The 15,617-nt window shown below is 39.5% G+C and overlaps 1 long non-coding RNA gene across 1 annotated transcript in view; it reads right to left on the reverse strand.

The window, feature by feature from the left end:
- The window catches only part of LOC136794043 (uncharacterized), a 51,919-nt gene extending 51,159 nt beyond the window's left edge, over positions 1 to 760 (reverse strand). The window contains exon 1 of the long non-coding RNA XR_010840222.1: positions 167 to 760. This is a non-coding gene — a long non-coding RNA (uncharacterized lncRNA). The remainder of the gene's footprint in view (positions 1 to 166) is intronic.
- Between the last annotated feature and the right edge of the window lie 14,857 nt (positions 761 to 15,617).

Below are 15,617 nucleotides of genomic sequence, written 5' to 3' on the forward strand. Positions count from 1 at the left end.
ATAGGTACTCCTAACTCAGGCCTGCCAAATCTTGGCATTGGTCAGGTGAGGCAGAGACTACCTACCTACACAATACCTATATGAAAGACTTTCTCTCTTTTTTTCACTAATAAGATAATCCTGATTTTATTTAAGATACCAACGTGCCCAGAAAAAAAGATCATACCTTCTCATTTCACTTGTATCCTCGTGTGAACCTGATTACAGTCTGTAAAATTATTTGTAAGCAAAAGTTGTTGTTACTTGTAAGCTCAATAAAGGGGGTGGGGCAGATAGTTGGAGCAGACTCTTTTAAGGCCCTTCCCCTTTCTAACTGCTTCTGGTCTCAAACCCAGGTATAGCTCCAGGAGCCATCTTGTGACATTAGGAAGAAAGCCATGCACTATAAAAGATGAAACAGAAAGAAGGATCCAGGTCCCCGATGATATTGTGGAGCTACCCAAATGATGCTAGACTATCTTTCTCTTTAAGTCTGTTTATATGAAAGAATAAAGCCTAAGTCACTATAACTCTATTATAAGGAGCCTAATGTAATTCCCAACTTATATATTTATTTACTACGGAACTTCTTTAAAAATAAACAAGGGCTTCCCTGGTGGTGCAGTGGTTGAGAGTCCGTCTGCCGGTGCAGGGGACACGGGTTCGTGCCCTGGTCCGGGAGGATCCCACGTGTCGCGGAGCGGCTGGGCCCGTGAGCCATGGCCGCTGGGCCTGGGCATCCGGAGCCTGTGCTCCACAACGGGAGAGGCCACAGCAGTGAGAGGCCTGCATACCACAGAAAAAAATAAATAAATAAAATAAACAAAACATTACAGATAAAACTGAAACCCCCAATATAGCACTTCCTAATCTAATTCTCCTCTACAACTCCCCACAAAAAATCACTATCCTAAAATTATTAGTGCTTCTTTACCCTAGAACATGTTTTATACATTTACTATTAATGTACTAAACAGTGAATATAGGGCTTCCCTGGTGGCGCAGTGGTTGAGAGTCCGCCTGCCGATGCAGGGGACGTGGGTTCGTGCCCCGGTCCGGGAAGATCCCACGTGCCGCGGAGCGGCTGGGCCCGTGGGCCATGGCCGCTGAGCCTGCGCGTCCAGAGCCTGTGCTCCGCAACGGGAGAGGCCACAACAGCGAGAGGCCCACGTACCGCAAAAAAAAAAAAACAAAAAAACCAAAAAGTGAATATAAGTAGTACTGTTTTCCACGTATTGAAACTTTATATAAATTGTATCATACTCAACATAACCTTCTATAACTTGCTTTTTGACTTAGTGTTAAGTTTTTTGAGAGATGCATGAGAAACGTAGATTTTTTTTAGTTCACTCATTTTCACTAAGGCTAAGTAATGGATTATTATATGCATATTTAATAAATCATTTATCCATTTTCCTTTGATGAACATTCAGATTTGTAAAAGCCTTTCTATTACATCTCCTTGTCCACATGTTCAAGTGTTTCACTAGGGTAGTGGTCTTCAAACTAGGGTCTGCATACTGCTAAGGTATGCACAATTTTAGCAGAAATACAGAGGAATCGACTTCCAGATACTCAAATTCTATATATACTCTTTCATAGCTTTGCTCAATTTCTTTTCAAATAGTCCTTCCCCCCACTATTCAAAAGAAAGGCCTACTGTTCATACACATAAAATTTTACTATGGTGTATTCTCCCAGATGTAAAATCTTTTAGGTCATCAAAAAAAGAAACAACACGAAATACTGTCTCAGTGAAGCCTCCTCTAGGTTAACCAAGACACTGATTAACTCACAGTAGGGTTTCTTGTATCATATTTCTGATAAGTGTGAAGTATAGCATTTAGAAATGGGGTATGTTTGGCCCTTGTTGGGATGCTCTGAATAAAAATGTTTGTAAAGCAGGACACTATAACTGATATAAATTTTTGTTTCATTACTTGGCCTCTTCTATTCCTTGATTATTTTCAAAGAAGGCACTGCCCTTGTGGGATGATCTAGTAAGGGTCAAGTGAATACTGAGAAAGAATATTTATATGAAAAGTGGCAGCAATTCTTTTCAACTATTCTTAACATTCATCCCTATTATATGTCACTCACTAAAAAGAAAAGGAAATTCAAACAGCTAAAAAAATTCTGAAGTCCAGGTTTGTAACATTGATTATTTTAATAGTAAGAGGGTGTCACAGAATAAAGATATCCTTCTAAATGCAATTCCCTCCACAGAGCTTCCTGAAAACCACCAATAAGGAAAGAAAACAAAAATCACCCATTACCTATGCCTACAATGTAACTTGGAAACAGAGATACTACAAATTTCAATTTTCTTGTTAGTGGGAAAATAAACACCAGATGTCAGCAGAGTGTTCCAGAGATATGTAAGCAAAGAACCTGAGGCTGCAGAAAGAGTGAAAAGTGCAGTGTGGTCTTAATGGTGGTGAAACAATATTAATGGTAAACACCATATAATGTCATCCAAGGTCTTGCTTCCAGAGGGAAAGCAAGTATTTCCCTACTCTGAGTAGGGAAATACTGAGAGAAAAATCTGAAACTTAGTGGATCACAGCACTGCCTTTTGGATATTTTAAACACAAGAGCTTGGAAACTGTACTGAATCACAGGTTACAGCACAGGGAAGGCACTATTTCTTGGGTGAAGGAGGACTCTTAGAGAGTGAGATGGCTCTCATAGGTTTGGTGGCAAAGAGAAGAAGTGGGTAAAAGTAAGGGGCCCATTAAAATTATAAATTAAGAAGTAATTCAGAGGAGATAGACCAAAAAAAGTACTATTAATTAAAGAAACTGCATTTCACTGTAGGAATAGAAGAGGAAACATTTAACATGAGATCAATGGTCTAGGAAAACACAACAAAAATAAACATCAATAAGAAAAATAAAAAAGAATTCAGCATCCATACAAGTTACAACAGAAGAACAAAATGAAAATCAAAACTTTTCAGGACTTGAAAGCACAAAACAACCAAGCCCCAGCCAAGAAACAGAAGAAAATTAACAAAATACTGTAACATTAATTAAATATAATTAAGTAAGCAAGTGTGACTGTGAAAGAACATCACAATTCAGAAACTGAAAAGCTCAGAATGGATACAGACAACAAAAGAAGATGTGAAATAGAAACTGATCATATTCAGAAAAGCTATTTTAAAAAACCAATAAAATTATCTCAGAAATGAAGACTATTATAAGGTCCCCAAGGAAGAAAGAAATACGACCAAGGTATACTAAGAGAGAGGACAGAATGAGAAAAGTAAAAAAAGAAAATGAAGGAAAATGAAGATAAAGGTAAACAGGATGAGAGACAGTGATAAATATAAAAGACTGACAAAGAACAGTAATGTAGGTTTCACTGGATCCTTAAAAAAAGAAAAATGAAAGAATGGATTTGACCTAAAATGGCCAATTCTAAGATATATCCTAGTAAAATGAGCAAACAGAAAATGATGAATACAGTAAATTAATCTAAAATAGTATGTCAAAACTGAGACCAAATACATCAATCATATGAATAAAGTACTTATTTACATAGATAAATGTAATTATTTTTATTAAAAATAAGAGACTTTTTAATATAGCTGAATATAACTCCTAACAGACTGACCCTCACCCATATAACTATAAACTCTGGACAAAATATGAAAAATAATTACTGGAAGGCACTTCAGAGTAAACAAAACAGGCAGATTATGAATGGCAGTCGATCCTTAAAAGACAGGAATGCTACAGGTGGTTTCCCATTTTTTCAATGGCTGTTAGCCTTGGATGACCACAGGTGACATCACAGTCTGACAAAAAATCCAAAGTTTTTATAACCTGAAGCACCATATTACAGAGGCAACCATAGGTGCTAAAAAGTGAAGAGTGAATCACAACAATGTGAGAGAAAGAGAGGGACTTTCAAACTCTACGTATAAGCTCTGCCTGAATCTCTGGCAGACCTCTAAACAAAGCATATGTAGGTGAGACTGTAAGCATCTCAGCCAAGTATAAGAAATGAACAGCACAAAAAAGTTTGCTGTTTGTGTCCAACAAAGTTAACTGCCTGTTATTAAAAACAAAAATAGGCTACCTCTTTCAAGATGGTGACATAGGAGGCTCCTGAACTCACCTCGTCTCATCCTATGGACACACCAAATCTATAGCTACATATAGAAAATTTTCCTCTGAAACAAATCAAGAGAATGAGTGACTCCTACACATCAGGTGAACAAGAAAAAATCCACATCATGAATGGTAAGAGTTAGAAACTAACACATCGTAAAACAACTATACCCCAATTTTAAAAAAAAAATGGTAAGAGAAGGGGAATTCCCTTGCAGTCCAGTGGTTATGTCTCCATGCTTCCACTGCAGGGGGCACAAGTTCACTCCCTGGTCAGGGAATTAAGATCCTGAAAGCCATGTGGCATGACAAAATAAATAAATAAATAAATAAACAAAATTTTGAAAAATGGTAAGAGAGCAAACTCACAGATATAGAGAACAAACTAGTGGTTATAAGTGGGAGAGGGAAGGGAGAGAGGCAAAATAGGAGTAGGAGATTAAGAGCTACAACCTACTATGTAAAACATAAATAAGCTACAAGGATATACAGCACAGGGAATATAGCCAATATTTTGTAATAACTATAAATGGAGTATGATCTATACAAATTTGGGGTCACTATGTTGTACAACTGAAACTAATATTGTAAATCAACTAAAGCTCAATTTAAAAAATGGTAAGACGCCAATAAAGAAGTTAAAAAGATTTAAAAAAATAAAATAAAAAGTTGCATTTAATAAATAAATAAATAAATAAATAAATAAACAAATAATGGTAAGAGAGGCTGAGACACAAATCTCACCATGAACCCCAACCCTGGCAAGGTGGCACACAACCAGGAGGGAACTCATAACTCTCAGTTTCTCCCTGAGGGGCAGTGGGTTTGGACCCCACATCCAGCACCCAAACTTTTTTTTTTTTTTTTTTTTTTTTTTTTTTTTTTTGTGGTATGCGGGCCTCACTGTTGTGGCCTCTCCCGTTGCGGAGCACAGGCTCCGGACGCTCAGGCTCAGCGGCCATGGCTCATGGGCCCAGCCGCTCCGCGGCATGTGGGATCTTCCCAGACCGGGGCACGAACCCGTGTCCCCTGCATCGGCAGGCGGATTCTCAACCACTGCGCCACCAGGGAAGCCCAAGCACCCAAACTTTTAAGACATCCACCTGAGAGAAGGTACCCCAAAACATCTAGCTTTGAAAGCCAACAGTGCTTGTATCTGTGAGATCTATAAGACTATATGGCAAATTAAGAGACAGTTCTTAAACAGCTCACATGGACTCACCATACCTAACCCCCCAGGGCCCAACAGAGGCAGCAGACTGAAACCAGTCTTCTTGGTGAAAGAGGACTATTTGCTTATTTTGACAGCTGCAGCCTTAGGGGCAGGCTTCTAACTTAATACACATCAAGGGGCCGATGCCAATACTCTCCAGAGACCAGGGAGGTCATCAGCAGATACTATCTTCACACTCTCCCTCTGCCTTGCTCCAGGTCACTGGTATTTCCCAGAATGAGTGTGTGTATATCTCTGGCACCCTAGATCTTGGGGGTGCAGCCCAGGGCATGACTCTTGAACACATGTTTTGCTGGCCAGTGGATCTTGTGTTCATGATTTCTTCAAGAGGAGGGGAGCAAACAAAGAAACAGTTCTTAACTGGCTATCACGCCAGGCCACAGTGCAGAGGGAGCAGACCAAAACACCCACTGCCCAATATTCAACTGAAACAGGTATATTTGCACACTTTAAAAGCTGCTGCCAGAGGCTCCAGCTTACAATCAGCCTGCATCTAGGTGCTGACTGATATCCTTCCCTTTGGACACTAACAGATCTTGGCATACCCTCAACTACTGGAAGCCACTAAGAACAAATCAGGCTGCTTGAACAATTACAAACGTTTGAGAGAAAACTAAGAGCAAGGGCAGGGTTTAATGATAAGGTTCCTCTCCTACACAAGACCACTCCTTTAAAACTGGAAGAGGGGTTTCTTTATCTACTGCATACAAACCAACACAGAGAGCCAAGGAAAATGAAAAAAAAAGAGAGGAATACATTCCAATTGAAAAAACAAGACAAAACCTCAGATAAAGACCTTAATGAAATGGAGATAAGTGGTTTACCTGATAAAGAGCTAAAAATAATGGTCATAAAGGGAGGTGGAGTCAAGATGGCAGTGTGGGAAGACGTGAAGTTAGCGTCTCCCCACAACAAGGGCACCTGCCGGCCGCTCGTGGGGGACTCTGAGGCCCAATGAGATGGGAGGAACCCAAAAGTGAACCGGTAGGATGTAGGGGGACTGAGGAAGGAGGAGAAGTGGAGGCAACACAAGATTGGCACCCCTGAGGCCATGCAGATCAGGAGAGGCAGGCAAGAGAGACTCCCCAGGAAGAGTGGGAGAGGAGTGGAGGGTGACTGCCCCACCCACTCAGGCCTGGGGAGCCTGATGAGCTCCCAGGCCAGTGCCCTGCCCTCCAAAGCCCCCTTCAGGGCACATGGGTCCTTGGGGGCATAGGAGGGAGGCAGGGAAATCAGGAGAGTCAGGTGGGAGGGCACCTCCCAGACCGGAGGAGCAGGAGATGAGAGGAGGGCGATTGCTCTGCCCACTCAAGCCCAGAAAGCCTGCTGGGCTCCCAGGTGAGGTTCTCTGCCCTATGAGACCAGGGGTGGGGGGCACGCCTGGGCCCCTTCTGTTCCTTGAGACTAAGCCCCACCCCCCACAGCCCCCAGGGCCTTTTCCAGCCCTGTGGGTCCTAAGCATAGGCCCCACCACCCCAAACCTCACACTTGCTTAGGCCCGGGCCTCCACAGCCAAGGCCTTTTCCATGTTTTTATTATGTTTTTCTTTTCCCTCACCCTCTTTTTCACTATTGTGGTATTGATGTACCTTCCGGTTGCTGATTCATCTATATTTTTATTTTTATATTCTTTCTAACATATCTGTTAGTTTCCTAGTCTAATTTTATTTTTTACTTCATTATTGTTCCTTTTTTTTTTTTCCCGCCCCACACATCTTGTGGGATCTTGGTTCACGAGACAGGGGTCGGGCCAAAGCTCCTGTTGTGGGAGCTCCAAGTCCGAACCACTGGACTAACAGAGAACCTCAGACCCCAGGGAATATTCCTCAGAGGGAGGTCTCACAGAGTTCCTCATCTCAGCACCAAGACCCAGCTCTACCCAACAGCCTACAAACTCCAGTGCTGGAGGCCTCAGGCCAAACAGCCAGTAAGACAGGAACACAATCCCACTCATAAAAAAAAAAAAAATTAGATGGCAAAAAAATATGTCACAGATGAAGGAGCAAGGTAAAAACCTAGAAGGCCAAATAAATGAATAGGAAATAGGCAATCTACCTGAAAAAGAATTCAGAGTAATGATAGTAAAGATGACCCAGAATCTCGGAAATAGAATGGAGGGAGAGATTGAGAAAATACAAGAAATGTTTAAAAAAGATCTAGAAGAACTAAAGAACAAACAAACAGATGAACAACACAATAACTGAAATGAAAAATACACTAGAAGGAATCAATAACAGAATAACTGAGGCAGAAGAACGAGTAAGTGAGCCAGAGGACAAAATGGTGGAAATAACTGCCGAGGAGCAGAATAAAGAAAAAAGAATGAAAAGGATTGAAGACAATCTCAGAGACAGCTGGGACAACACTAAATGCACCAGTATTCAAATTATAGGGGTCCCAGAAGAAGAGAAAAAGAAAGGGTCTGAGAAAATACTTGAAGAGGTTATAGTCGAAAACTTCCTTAACACGGGAAAGGAAATAGTCACCCAAGTCCAGGAAGCGGAGAGAGTCCCATACAGGATAAACCCTCGGAAAAACACACTAAGACGCATATTAATCAAACTAACAAAAATTAAATTCGAAGAAAAAATACTAAAAGTAGCAAGGGAAAAACAACAAATAACGTACAAGGGAATCCCCAAAAGGTTATCAGCTGATTTTTCAGCAGAAACTCTGCAGGCCAGAAGGGAGTGGAAGGATATACTTAAAGTGATGAAAGAGAAAAACCTAAAACCAAGATTACTCTACCCAGCAATGATCTCATTCAGATTTGATGGAGAAGTCAAAAGCTTTTCAGACAAGCAAAAGCTAGGAGAATTCAGCACCACCAAACCAGCTTTACAACAAATGCTAAAGAAATTTCTCTAGGCAGGAAACACAAGAGAAGAAAAGGACCCACAAAAACAAATCCAAAACAATTAAGAAAATGGTAATAGGAACATACATATCAATAATAACCTTGAATGTAAATGGATTAAATGCCCCAACCAAAAGACACAGAGTGGCTGAATGGATACAAAAATCAGACCCATATATATGCTGTCTACAATAGACCCACTTCAGACCTAGGGACACATACAGACTGAAAGTGAAGGGATGGAAAAAGATATTCCATGAAAATGGAAATCAAAAGAAAGCTGGAGTAGCAATACTCATATCAGATAAAATAGACTTTAAAATAAAGACTGTTAAAAGAGATAAGGAAGGACACTACATAATGATCAAGGGATCAATCCAAGAAGAAGATATAACAATTACAAATGTTTATGCACCCAACACAGGAGCACCTCAATACATAAGGCAAATGCTAACAACCATGAAAGGAGAAATTGACAGTAACACAATGATAGTAGGGACTTTAACACCCCACTTACACCAATGGACAGATCATCCAAAATGAAAATAAATAAGGAAACACAAGCTTTAAATGACACACTAGACCAGATAGATTTAATTGGTATTTATAGAACATTCCATCCAAAAGTGGAAGAATACAATTTCTTCTCAAGTGCACAGGGAACATTCTACAGGAGAGATCACATGTTAGGTCACAGATCAAGTCTTAAAATATTTAAGAAAACTGAAATCATATCAAGCATCTTTTCTGACCACAATGCTATGAGATTGGAAATCAATTACAGGAAAAAAAAACTGTAAAAAACACAAATACATGGAGGCGAAACAGTGCACTACTAAATAACCAAGAGATCACTGAAGAAATCAAAGAAGAAATTTAAAAATACATAGAAACAAATGACAATGAAAACACGATGACCCAAAACCTATAAGACGTAGCAAAAGCAGTTCTAAGAGGAAAGTTTATAGCAATTCAATATCACCTCAAGAAACAAGAAAAATCTCAAATAAACAATCCAACCCTTCACTTAAAACAACTAGAGAAAGAAGAACAAAGAAAACCCAAAGTCAGTAGAAGGAAAGAAATCATAAAGATCAGAGCAGAAATCAATGAAATAGAAACAAAGACAACAATGGCAAAGATCAACAAAACTAAAAGCTGGTTCTTTGAGAAGACAAACAAAATTGATAAACCCTAAGCCAGACTCATCAAGGAATGATTATAAACTGTAGAACTGAGGAACTAAACTCACTTAAACTGAAAGAAGTTTCTCATTGTCATTTTACTGTTGCTGAATGATTTCAGGAAGAAACCTTGGTATTTCTCTTCCATAAAAACAAAAAGGTCACCATTGAGAGAGAGAGAAAAAGCAAGCCACTAAAGCTAAAGAATATTTTTGCAACATAGACTACCAATGAAAACCCTGTATCCAGAATATATACAGTATTCCTACAAATGAGTAAGAAAAACAACTCAGTGTTAACTGGGCTAGAGACTCAAAAAGAACTCATAAAGGAGATATCCATATGGCCAATAAAAATATGAAAGGTGTTCAGTACCATTCATAATCAGAGAAATGCAAAATAAAACTACATGATACAACTACACACCACCAGAAGGTCTGAAATTTAAGAGTCTTACAAATACAAAATATTGGTAAGGATTTCAGTGCAATCACATGTCTGGTGAAGTGAAAATACAACTGTTTTGAGAAAGTGGCATAATCTAACAAATTTCAATGACCCAGAGATTCCATTTCCATGAAATAAATAGTAATTTCATTCCCATGAACTGAATAGAAATAGGTGTACAAGAAACAAGTACAAGAATATTCACCAGAGCCAAAGCAAAACTGAGAAAGAAAAATGGAGCTGGAGGAATCAGGCTCCCTGACTTCAGACTATACTTCAAAGCTACAGTCATCAAAACAGTATGGTATTGGCACAGAGACAGAAATATAGATCAATGGAACAGGATAGAAAGCCCAGAATTAAACCCCCACACACAGTCACCTAATTTATGACAAAGGAGGCAAGACTATACAATGGAGAAAAGACAGTCTCTTCAATAAGTGGTGCTGGGAAAACTGGACAGCTACATGTAAAAGAATGAAATTAGAACATTCTCTAACACCATACACAAAAATAAACTCAAAATGGATCAAGGACCTAAATGTAAGGCCAGATACTATAAAACTCTTAGAGGAAAACATAGGCAGACACTCTCTGATGTAAATCGCAGCAATATCTTTTTTGATCCACCTCCTAAAGTAATGAAAACAAAAACAAAAATACACAAATGGGACCTAATTAAACTTAAAAGCTTTTACACAGCAAAGGAAACCATAAACAAAAGGAAAGACAACCCAGAGAATGGGAGAAAATATATGCAAATGAAGTGACTGACAAGGGATTAATCTCCAAAATATACAAACAGTTCATGCAGCTCAATATCAAAAAAACAAACAACCCAATCAAAAAATGGGCAGAAGGGCTTCCCTGGTGGCTCAGTGGTTGAGAGTCTGCCTGCCGATGCAGAGGATGCAGGTTCGTGCTCCGGTCCAGGAAGATCCCACATGCCACGGAGCAGCTGGGCCCGTGAGCCCTTGTCACTGGGCCTGTGTGTCCGGAGCCTGTGCTCCACAACAGGAGAGGCCACAGCAGTGAGAGGCTCGCGTACCGCAAAAAAAAAAAAAAAAAAAAAAAACAATGGGCAGAAGATCTAAAGAGACATTTCTCCAAAGAAGACATACAGGTAGCCAAAAAGCACATGAGAAGATGCTCAATATCGCTAATTATTAGAGTAATGCAAATCAAAACTACAATGAGGTATCACCTCACACTGGTTAGAATGGCCATTATCAAAAAGTCTATAAACAACTACCAAATGTAAAATGGATGGCTAGTGGGAACCTGCTATATATATACCACAAGGAGATCAACTTCATGCTTTGTGATGACCTAGAGGGATGGAATAGGGAGGGTGGGAGGGAGGCTCAACAGGGAGGGGATATGGAGATATATGTATTCATATAACTGATTTCACTTTGTTGTACACCAGAAACTAACACAACATTGTAAAGCATTTATACTCCAATAAAAATGTGAAAAAAAAATCTACACTCAATAAATGCTGGGCAGGGTGTGGAGAAAAGGGAACCCTCCTACACTGTTGGTGGGAATATAAATTGGTACAGCCACTATGGAGAACAGCATGGAGGTTCCTTAAAAAACTAAAAATAGAGGGACTTCCCTGTGGTCCAGTGGTTAAGACTCCACGCTTCCACTGCAGGGGGCACTGGTCCAATCCCTGGTCAGGGAATTAGGATTCTGCATGCCGTGCAGTGCAGCCATAAATAAATAAAAAATAAATAAATAAATAAAGTGTTACCATATGATCCAGCAATCCCACTCCTGGGCATATACCCAGGAAAAAAACCATAATTCAAAAAGAAACATGCAGGACTTCCCAGGTGTCCCAGCGGATAAGACTCCATGCTCCCAGTGCAGGGGGCCCAGGATCAATCCCTGGTCAGGGAACTAGATCCCACATACATGCCGCAACTAACAGTTCGCATGCCATAACTAAGGAGCCCACGTGCCACAACTAAGGAGCCCGCCTGCCTCAACTAAGATCTGGCGCAACCAAATAAATAAATAATTTAAAACAACAACAACAAAAAATACATGCACCCCAATGTTCATTGCAGCACTATGTACAACAGCCAAGACATGGAAGCAATCTAAATGTCCATTGACAGAGAAATGGGTAAAGAAGATGTGGCGGGCTTCCCTGGTGGCGCAGTGATTGAGAATTCACCTGCCGATGCACGGGACACAGGTTTGTGCCCCAGTCCAGGAAGATCCCACATGCCGTGGAGCAGCTGGGCCTGTGAGCCATGGCCGCTGAGCCTGCACTTCAGAGCCTCTGCTCTGCAATGGGAGAGGCCACAACAGTGAGAGGCCCGCGTACCACACACACACAAAAAAAGAAGATGTGGCATATACATATGTAGAGAGAGACAGAGAGAGAATGGAATATTGCTCACCCATAAAAAAACAATAAAATAATGCTATTTGCAACAACATGGACAGACCTAGAGATTATCATACTAAGTGAAGTCAGACAATGACAAATAACATATGATATCACTTTTATGTGGAATCTGAAAAACGATACAAATGAACTTCTTTACAAAACAGAAACAGACTCACAGACATCGAAAACAAACTTATGGTTACCAAAGGGGAAAGGTGGGGGGAGGGATAAATTAGGAGTCTGGGATTAACATATATGCACTACTATATATAAAACAGATAATCAACAAGGACATACTGTTTAGCAAAGGAAACTCTATTCAATATTCTGTAATAACCTATATGGGAAATGAATCTGAAAAAGAATGGGTATATGTATAACAGAATCACTTTGCTGTACACCTGAAACTAACACAACACTGTAAATCAACTATACTCCAATATAAAGTAAAAATTAAATTAAAAAATAAAAAAGAACTTCCTTTAAAAAAAAAGAATATTCATACCAGAGTTCATCATATCCCTAAAGTGGAAGAAACTCAAATGTCCATCAATAGTAGCACAGATAAAGAAACTATGGTATACCATAGTTTCTATCCAATTGAATACCACAGAGTACTTAAAAGGAATGAACTACACAAACTACACAAGATATACAAAAATAACACGGATATATCTTAAAAATGTAACACTGAATAAAATAAACTAGACCTAATAGAACAGTGTATGAGTTCATGAACATAAACTTTTAAAAAGGTAAAATTATATTGCTAAATTATAAAATTGAATTATCTCACAAGACCACTACATTCAAATATTTACTTGTATATACAAAGAACAGAAAAATCTTGGACTTCCCTGGTGGTGCAGTGGTTAAGAATCCACCTGCCAATGCAGAGAACACGGGTTGGAGCCCTGGTCATGCCACGGAGCAACTAAGCCTGTGTGCCACAACTACTGAGCCTGTGCTCTAGAGCCCACGAGCAACAACTACTGGAGCCCACGTACCACAACTACTGAAGCTCACGTGCCTAGAGCCCATGCTCCGCAACAAGAGAAGCCACCGCAATAAGCAGCCCACACACCACAATGAAAAGTAGCCCCCGTTCACCGCAACTAGAGGAAGCCCATGAGCAGCAACAAAGACCCAACGCAGCCAAAAATAAATAAATAAAAAAATAAATAAAAGAAAAATCTTCATGACATATTACTAACAAAAGTAAACTGTAGGGGCTTCCCTGGTGGCGCAGTGGTTGAGAGTCCACCTGCCGATGCGGGGGACGCGGGTTCGTGCCCCGGTCCGGGAGGATCCCGCGTGCCGCGGAGCTGCTGGGCCCATGAGCCATGGCCACTGAGCCTGTGCGTCCGGAGCCTGCGCTCCGCAATGGGGGAGGCCACAGCAGTGAGAGGTCCGCGTACCACAAAAAAAAAAAAAAAAAGTAAACTGTAGAACAATATGTTTAATATGATTCTATTTATGTAAAATAGATAATTTATTTGCATGATATATACCTGAGGCATTGTTCAATAAAACTTCCTGCAATAATGGAAATGTTCTATAATCTACTGTTCAATTCAGTAGCCACATGTGTCTGCTGAACACTTAAAATGTAGTTAATACAACTGAGGAACTGAATTTTTAATTTAATTTGAATTACTTTCAATTTAAATAGCCTCATGTGGCTAGTGTCTACAGTTTGGACAGTGTAGTTATAGATAAATACATAAAGATTACCTCTAGAACTGTGTTTCTTAACCTCGGCAACACTGACATTTGGGACCCGATAATTCTTTATTGTTGGGGTTACACACTGCAGATATTTAGAAGCATCCCTAGCTTTTATCCTCTAAATGCTGATAGTAGCCTCTCAGTAATGATAATCAAAATTATCTTCAGACCTTGCCAAATGTTCCCTGTGGGGCAAATAGTGTCCAGTTGGAAGAGAACCCTTTTGCACTGTTAGTGGGAATGTAAATTGATACAGCCACTATGGAGAACAGTATGGAGGTTCCTTAAAAAACTAAAAACAGAACTACCATATGACCCAGCAATCCCACTACTGGGCAAATACCCTGAGAAAACCATAATTCAAAAGGACACATGTACCCCAATGTTCAATGCAGCACTATTTACAATAGCCATGACATGGAAACAACCTAAATGTCCAACAGATGAATGGATAAAAAAGATGTGGTATACATATACAATGGAATATTACTCAACCATAAAAAGGAATGAAATTGGGTCATTTGTAGAGATGTGGATGGACCTAGAGTCTACCATACAGAGTGAAGTAAGTCAGAAAGAGGAAAACAAATATCGTATATTAATGCATATACATGGAATCTAGAAAAATGGTACAGATGAACCTATTTGCAGGACAGGAATAGAGACATAGATGTAGAGAATGGTATGTGGACACAGGGGGGAAGGGGAGGGTAGGATGAATTAGATTTGACATAAATACACTACCATGTGTAAAACAGATAGCTAGTGAGAACCTGCTTTATAGCACAGGGAGCTCAGCTCGGTGCTCTGTGTCGACCAAGATGGGTGGGATGGGGGTGGAGGTGGGAAGGAGGTCCAAGAGGGAGGGGATATAGGTATACAGATAGCTGATTCACTTCATTGTACAGCAAAAACTAACACAACATTGTAAGGCAATTATACTCCAATAAAATAAAAAATAAAATAACTGTAAAAAAAAAAAAAAAGAAAAGAAAAAGGAAAACAAGTTACTGTGGATCACACTGTAAGAACCCAGGGAGAGACTTCAGAGTGACCAATAGAATAAACCAATAAATACTAAAAAAAAAAAAAAAAAAAAAAAAAAAAATACCCACTGCATTAGAGATAGGAGGAAGATGGGGGGAGGAAACATTGTCTAACATTTTGCTCTATTTCTGTTTTGCCTAAATTGTTTAGCAGTAATATGTACATACATGTTCTTTATGTAATTAATAATCTAAAAACTACGGCCATTTTCCCATGGGTAAAAATGGAAAGTACATACCTAAACTCCAAGGTTACTGTAAATACTAAAAACAAAATGGAAACAAATCATCAATTTCCTGGTGCAGTAAAAAAAAAAAAAAAAAAAAAAAAAAAGAAAGTTAGAAAGTTCACATAATTAGTTATGAAGAGCAGTGCAGAAAGAAGATGGAATCTGGGATCTCACAGGAGTTTGTAGCTAGAGAAGTGATCAGTTATTTTTGCCATTCACACAGACAGGCAAAACAGAAATAGGAACCACTTAAGGGAAGTATAATGAATCTGGTTTGGGATATATTAACATGGAAGAACTTGTGGGCCCTTTAAGCAGAGCTATAGCTGCTAGCTGGAAAGCAATAAAAGCTAGAATTAAAGATTCAAGAGTTGTCAATACACAGGCA

The sequence above is a fragment of the Kogia breviceps genome, chromosome 4 (assembly GCF_026419965.1).
Source record: "Kogia breviceps isolate mKogBre1 chromosome 4, mKogBre1 haplotype 1, whole genome shotgun sequence".
Taxonomy (NCBI): Eukaryota; Metazoa; Chordata; class Mammalia; order Artiodactyla; family Physeteridae; genus Kogia; species Kogia breviceps.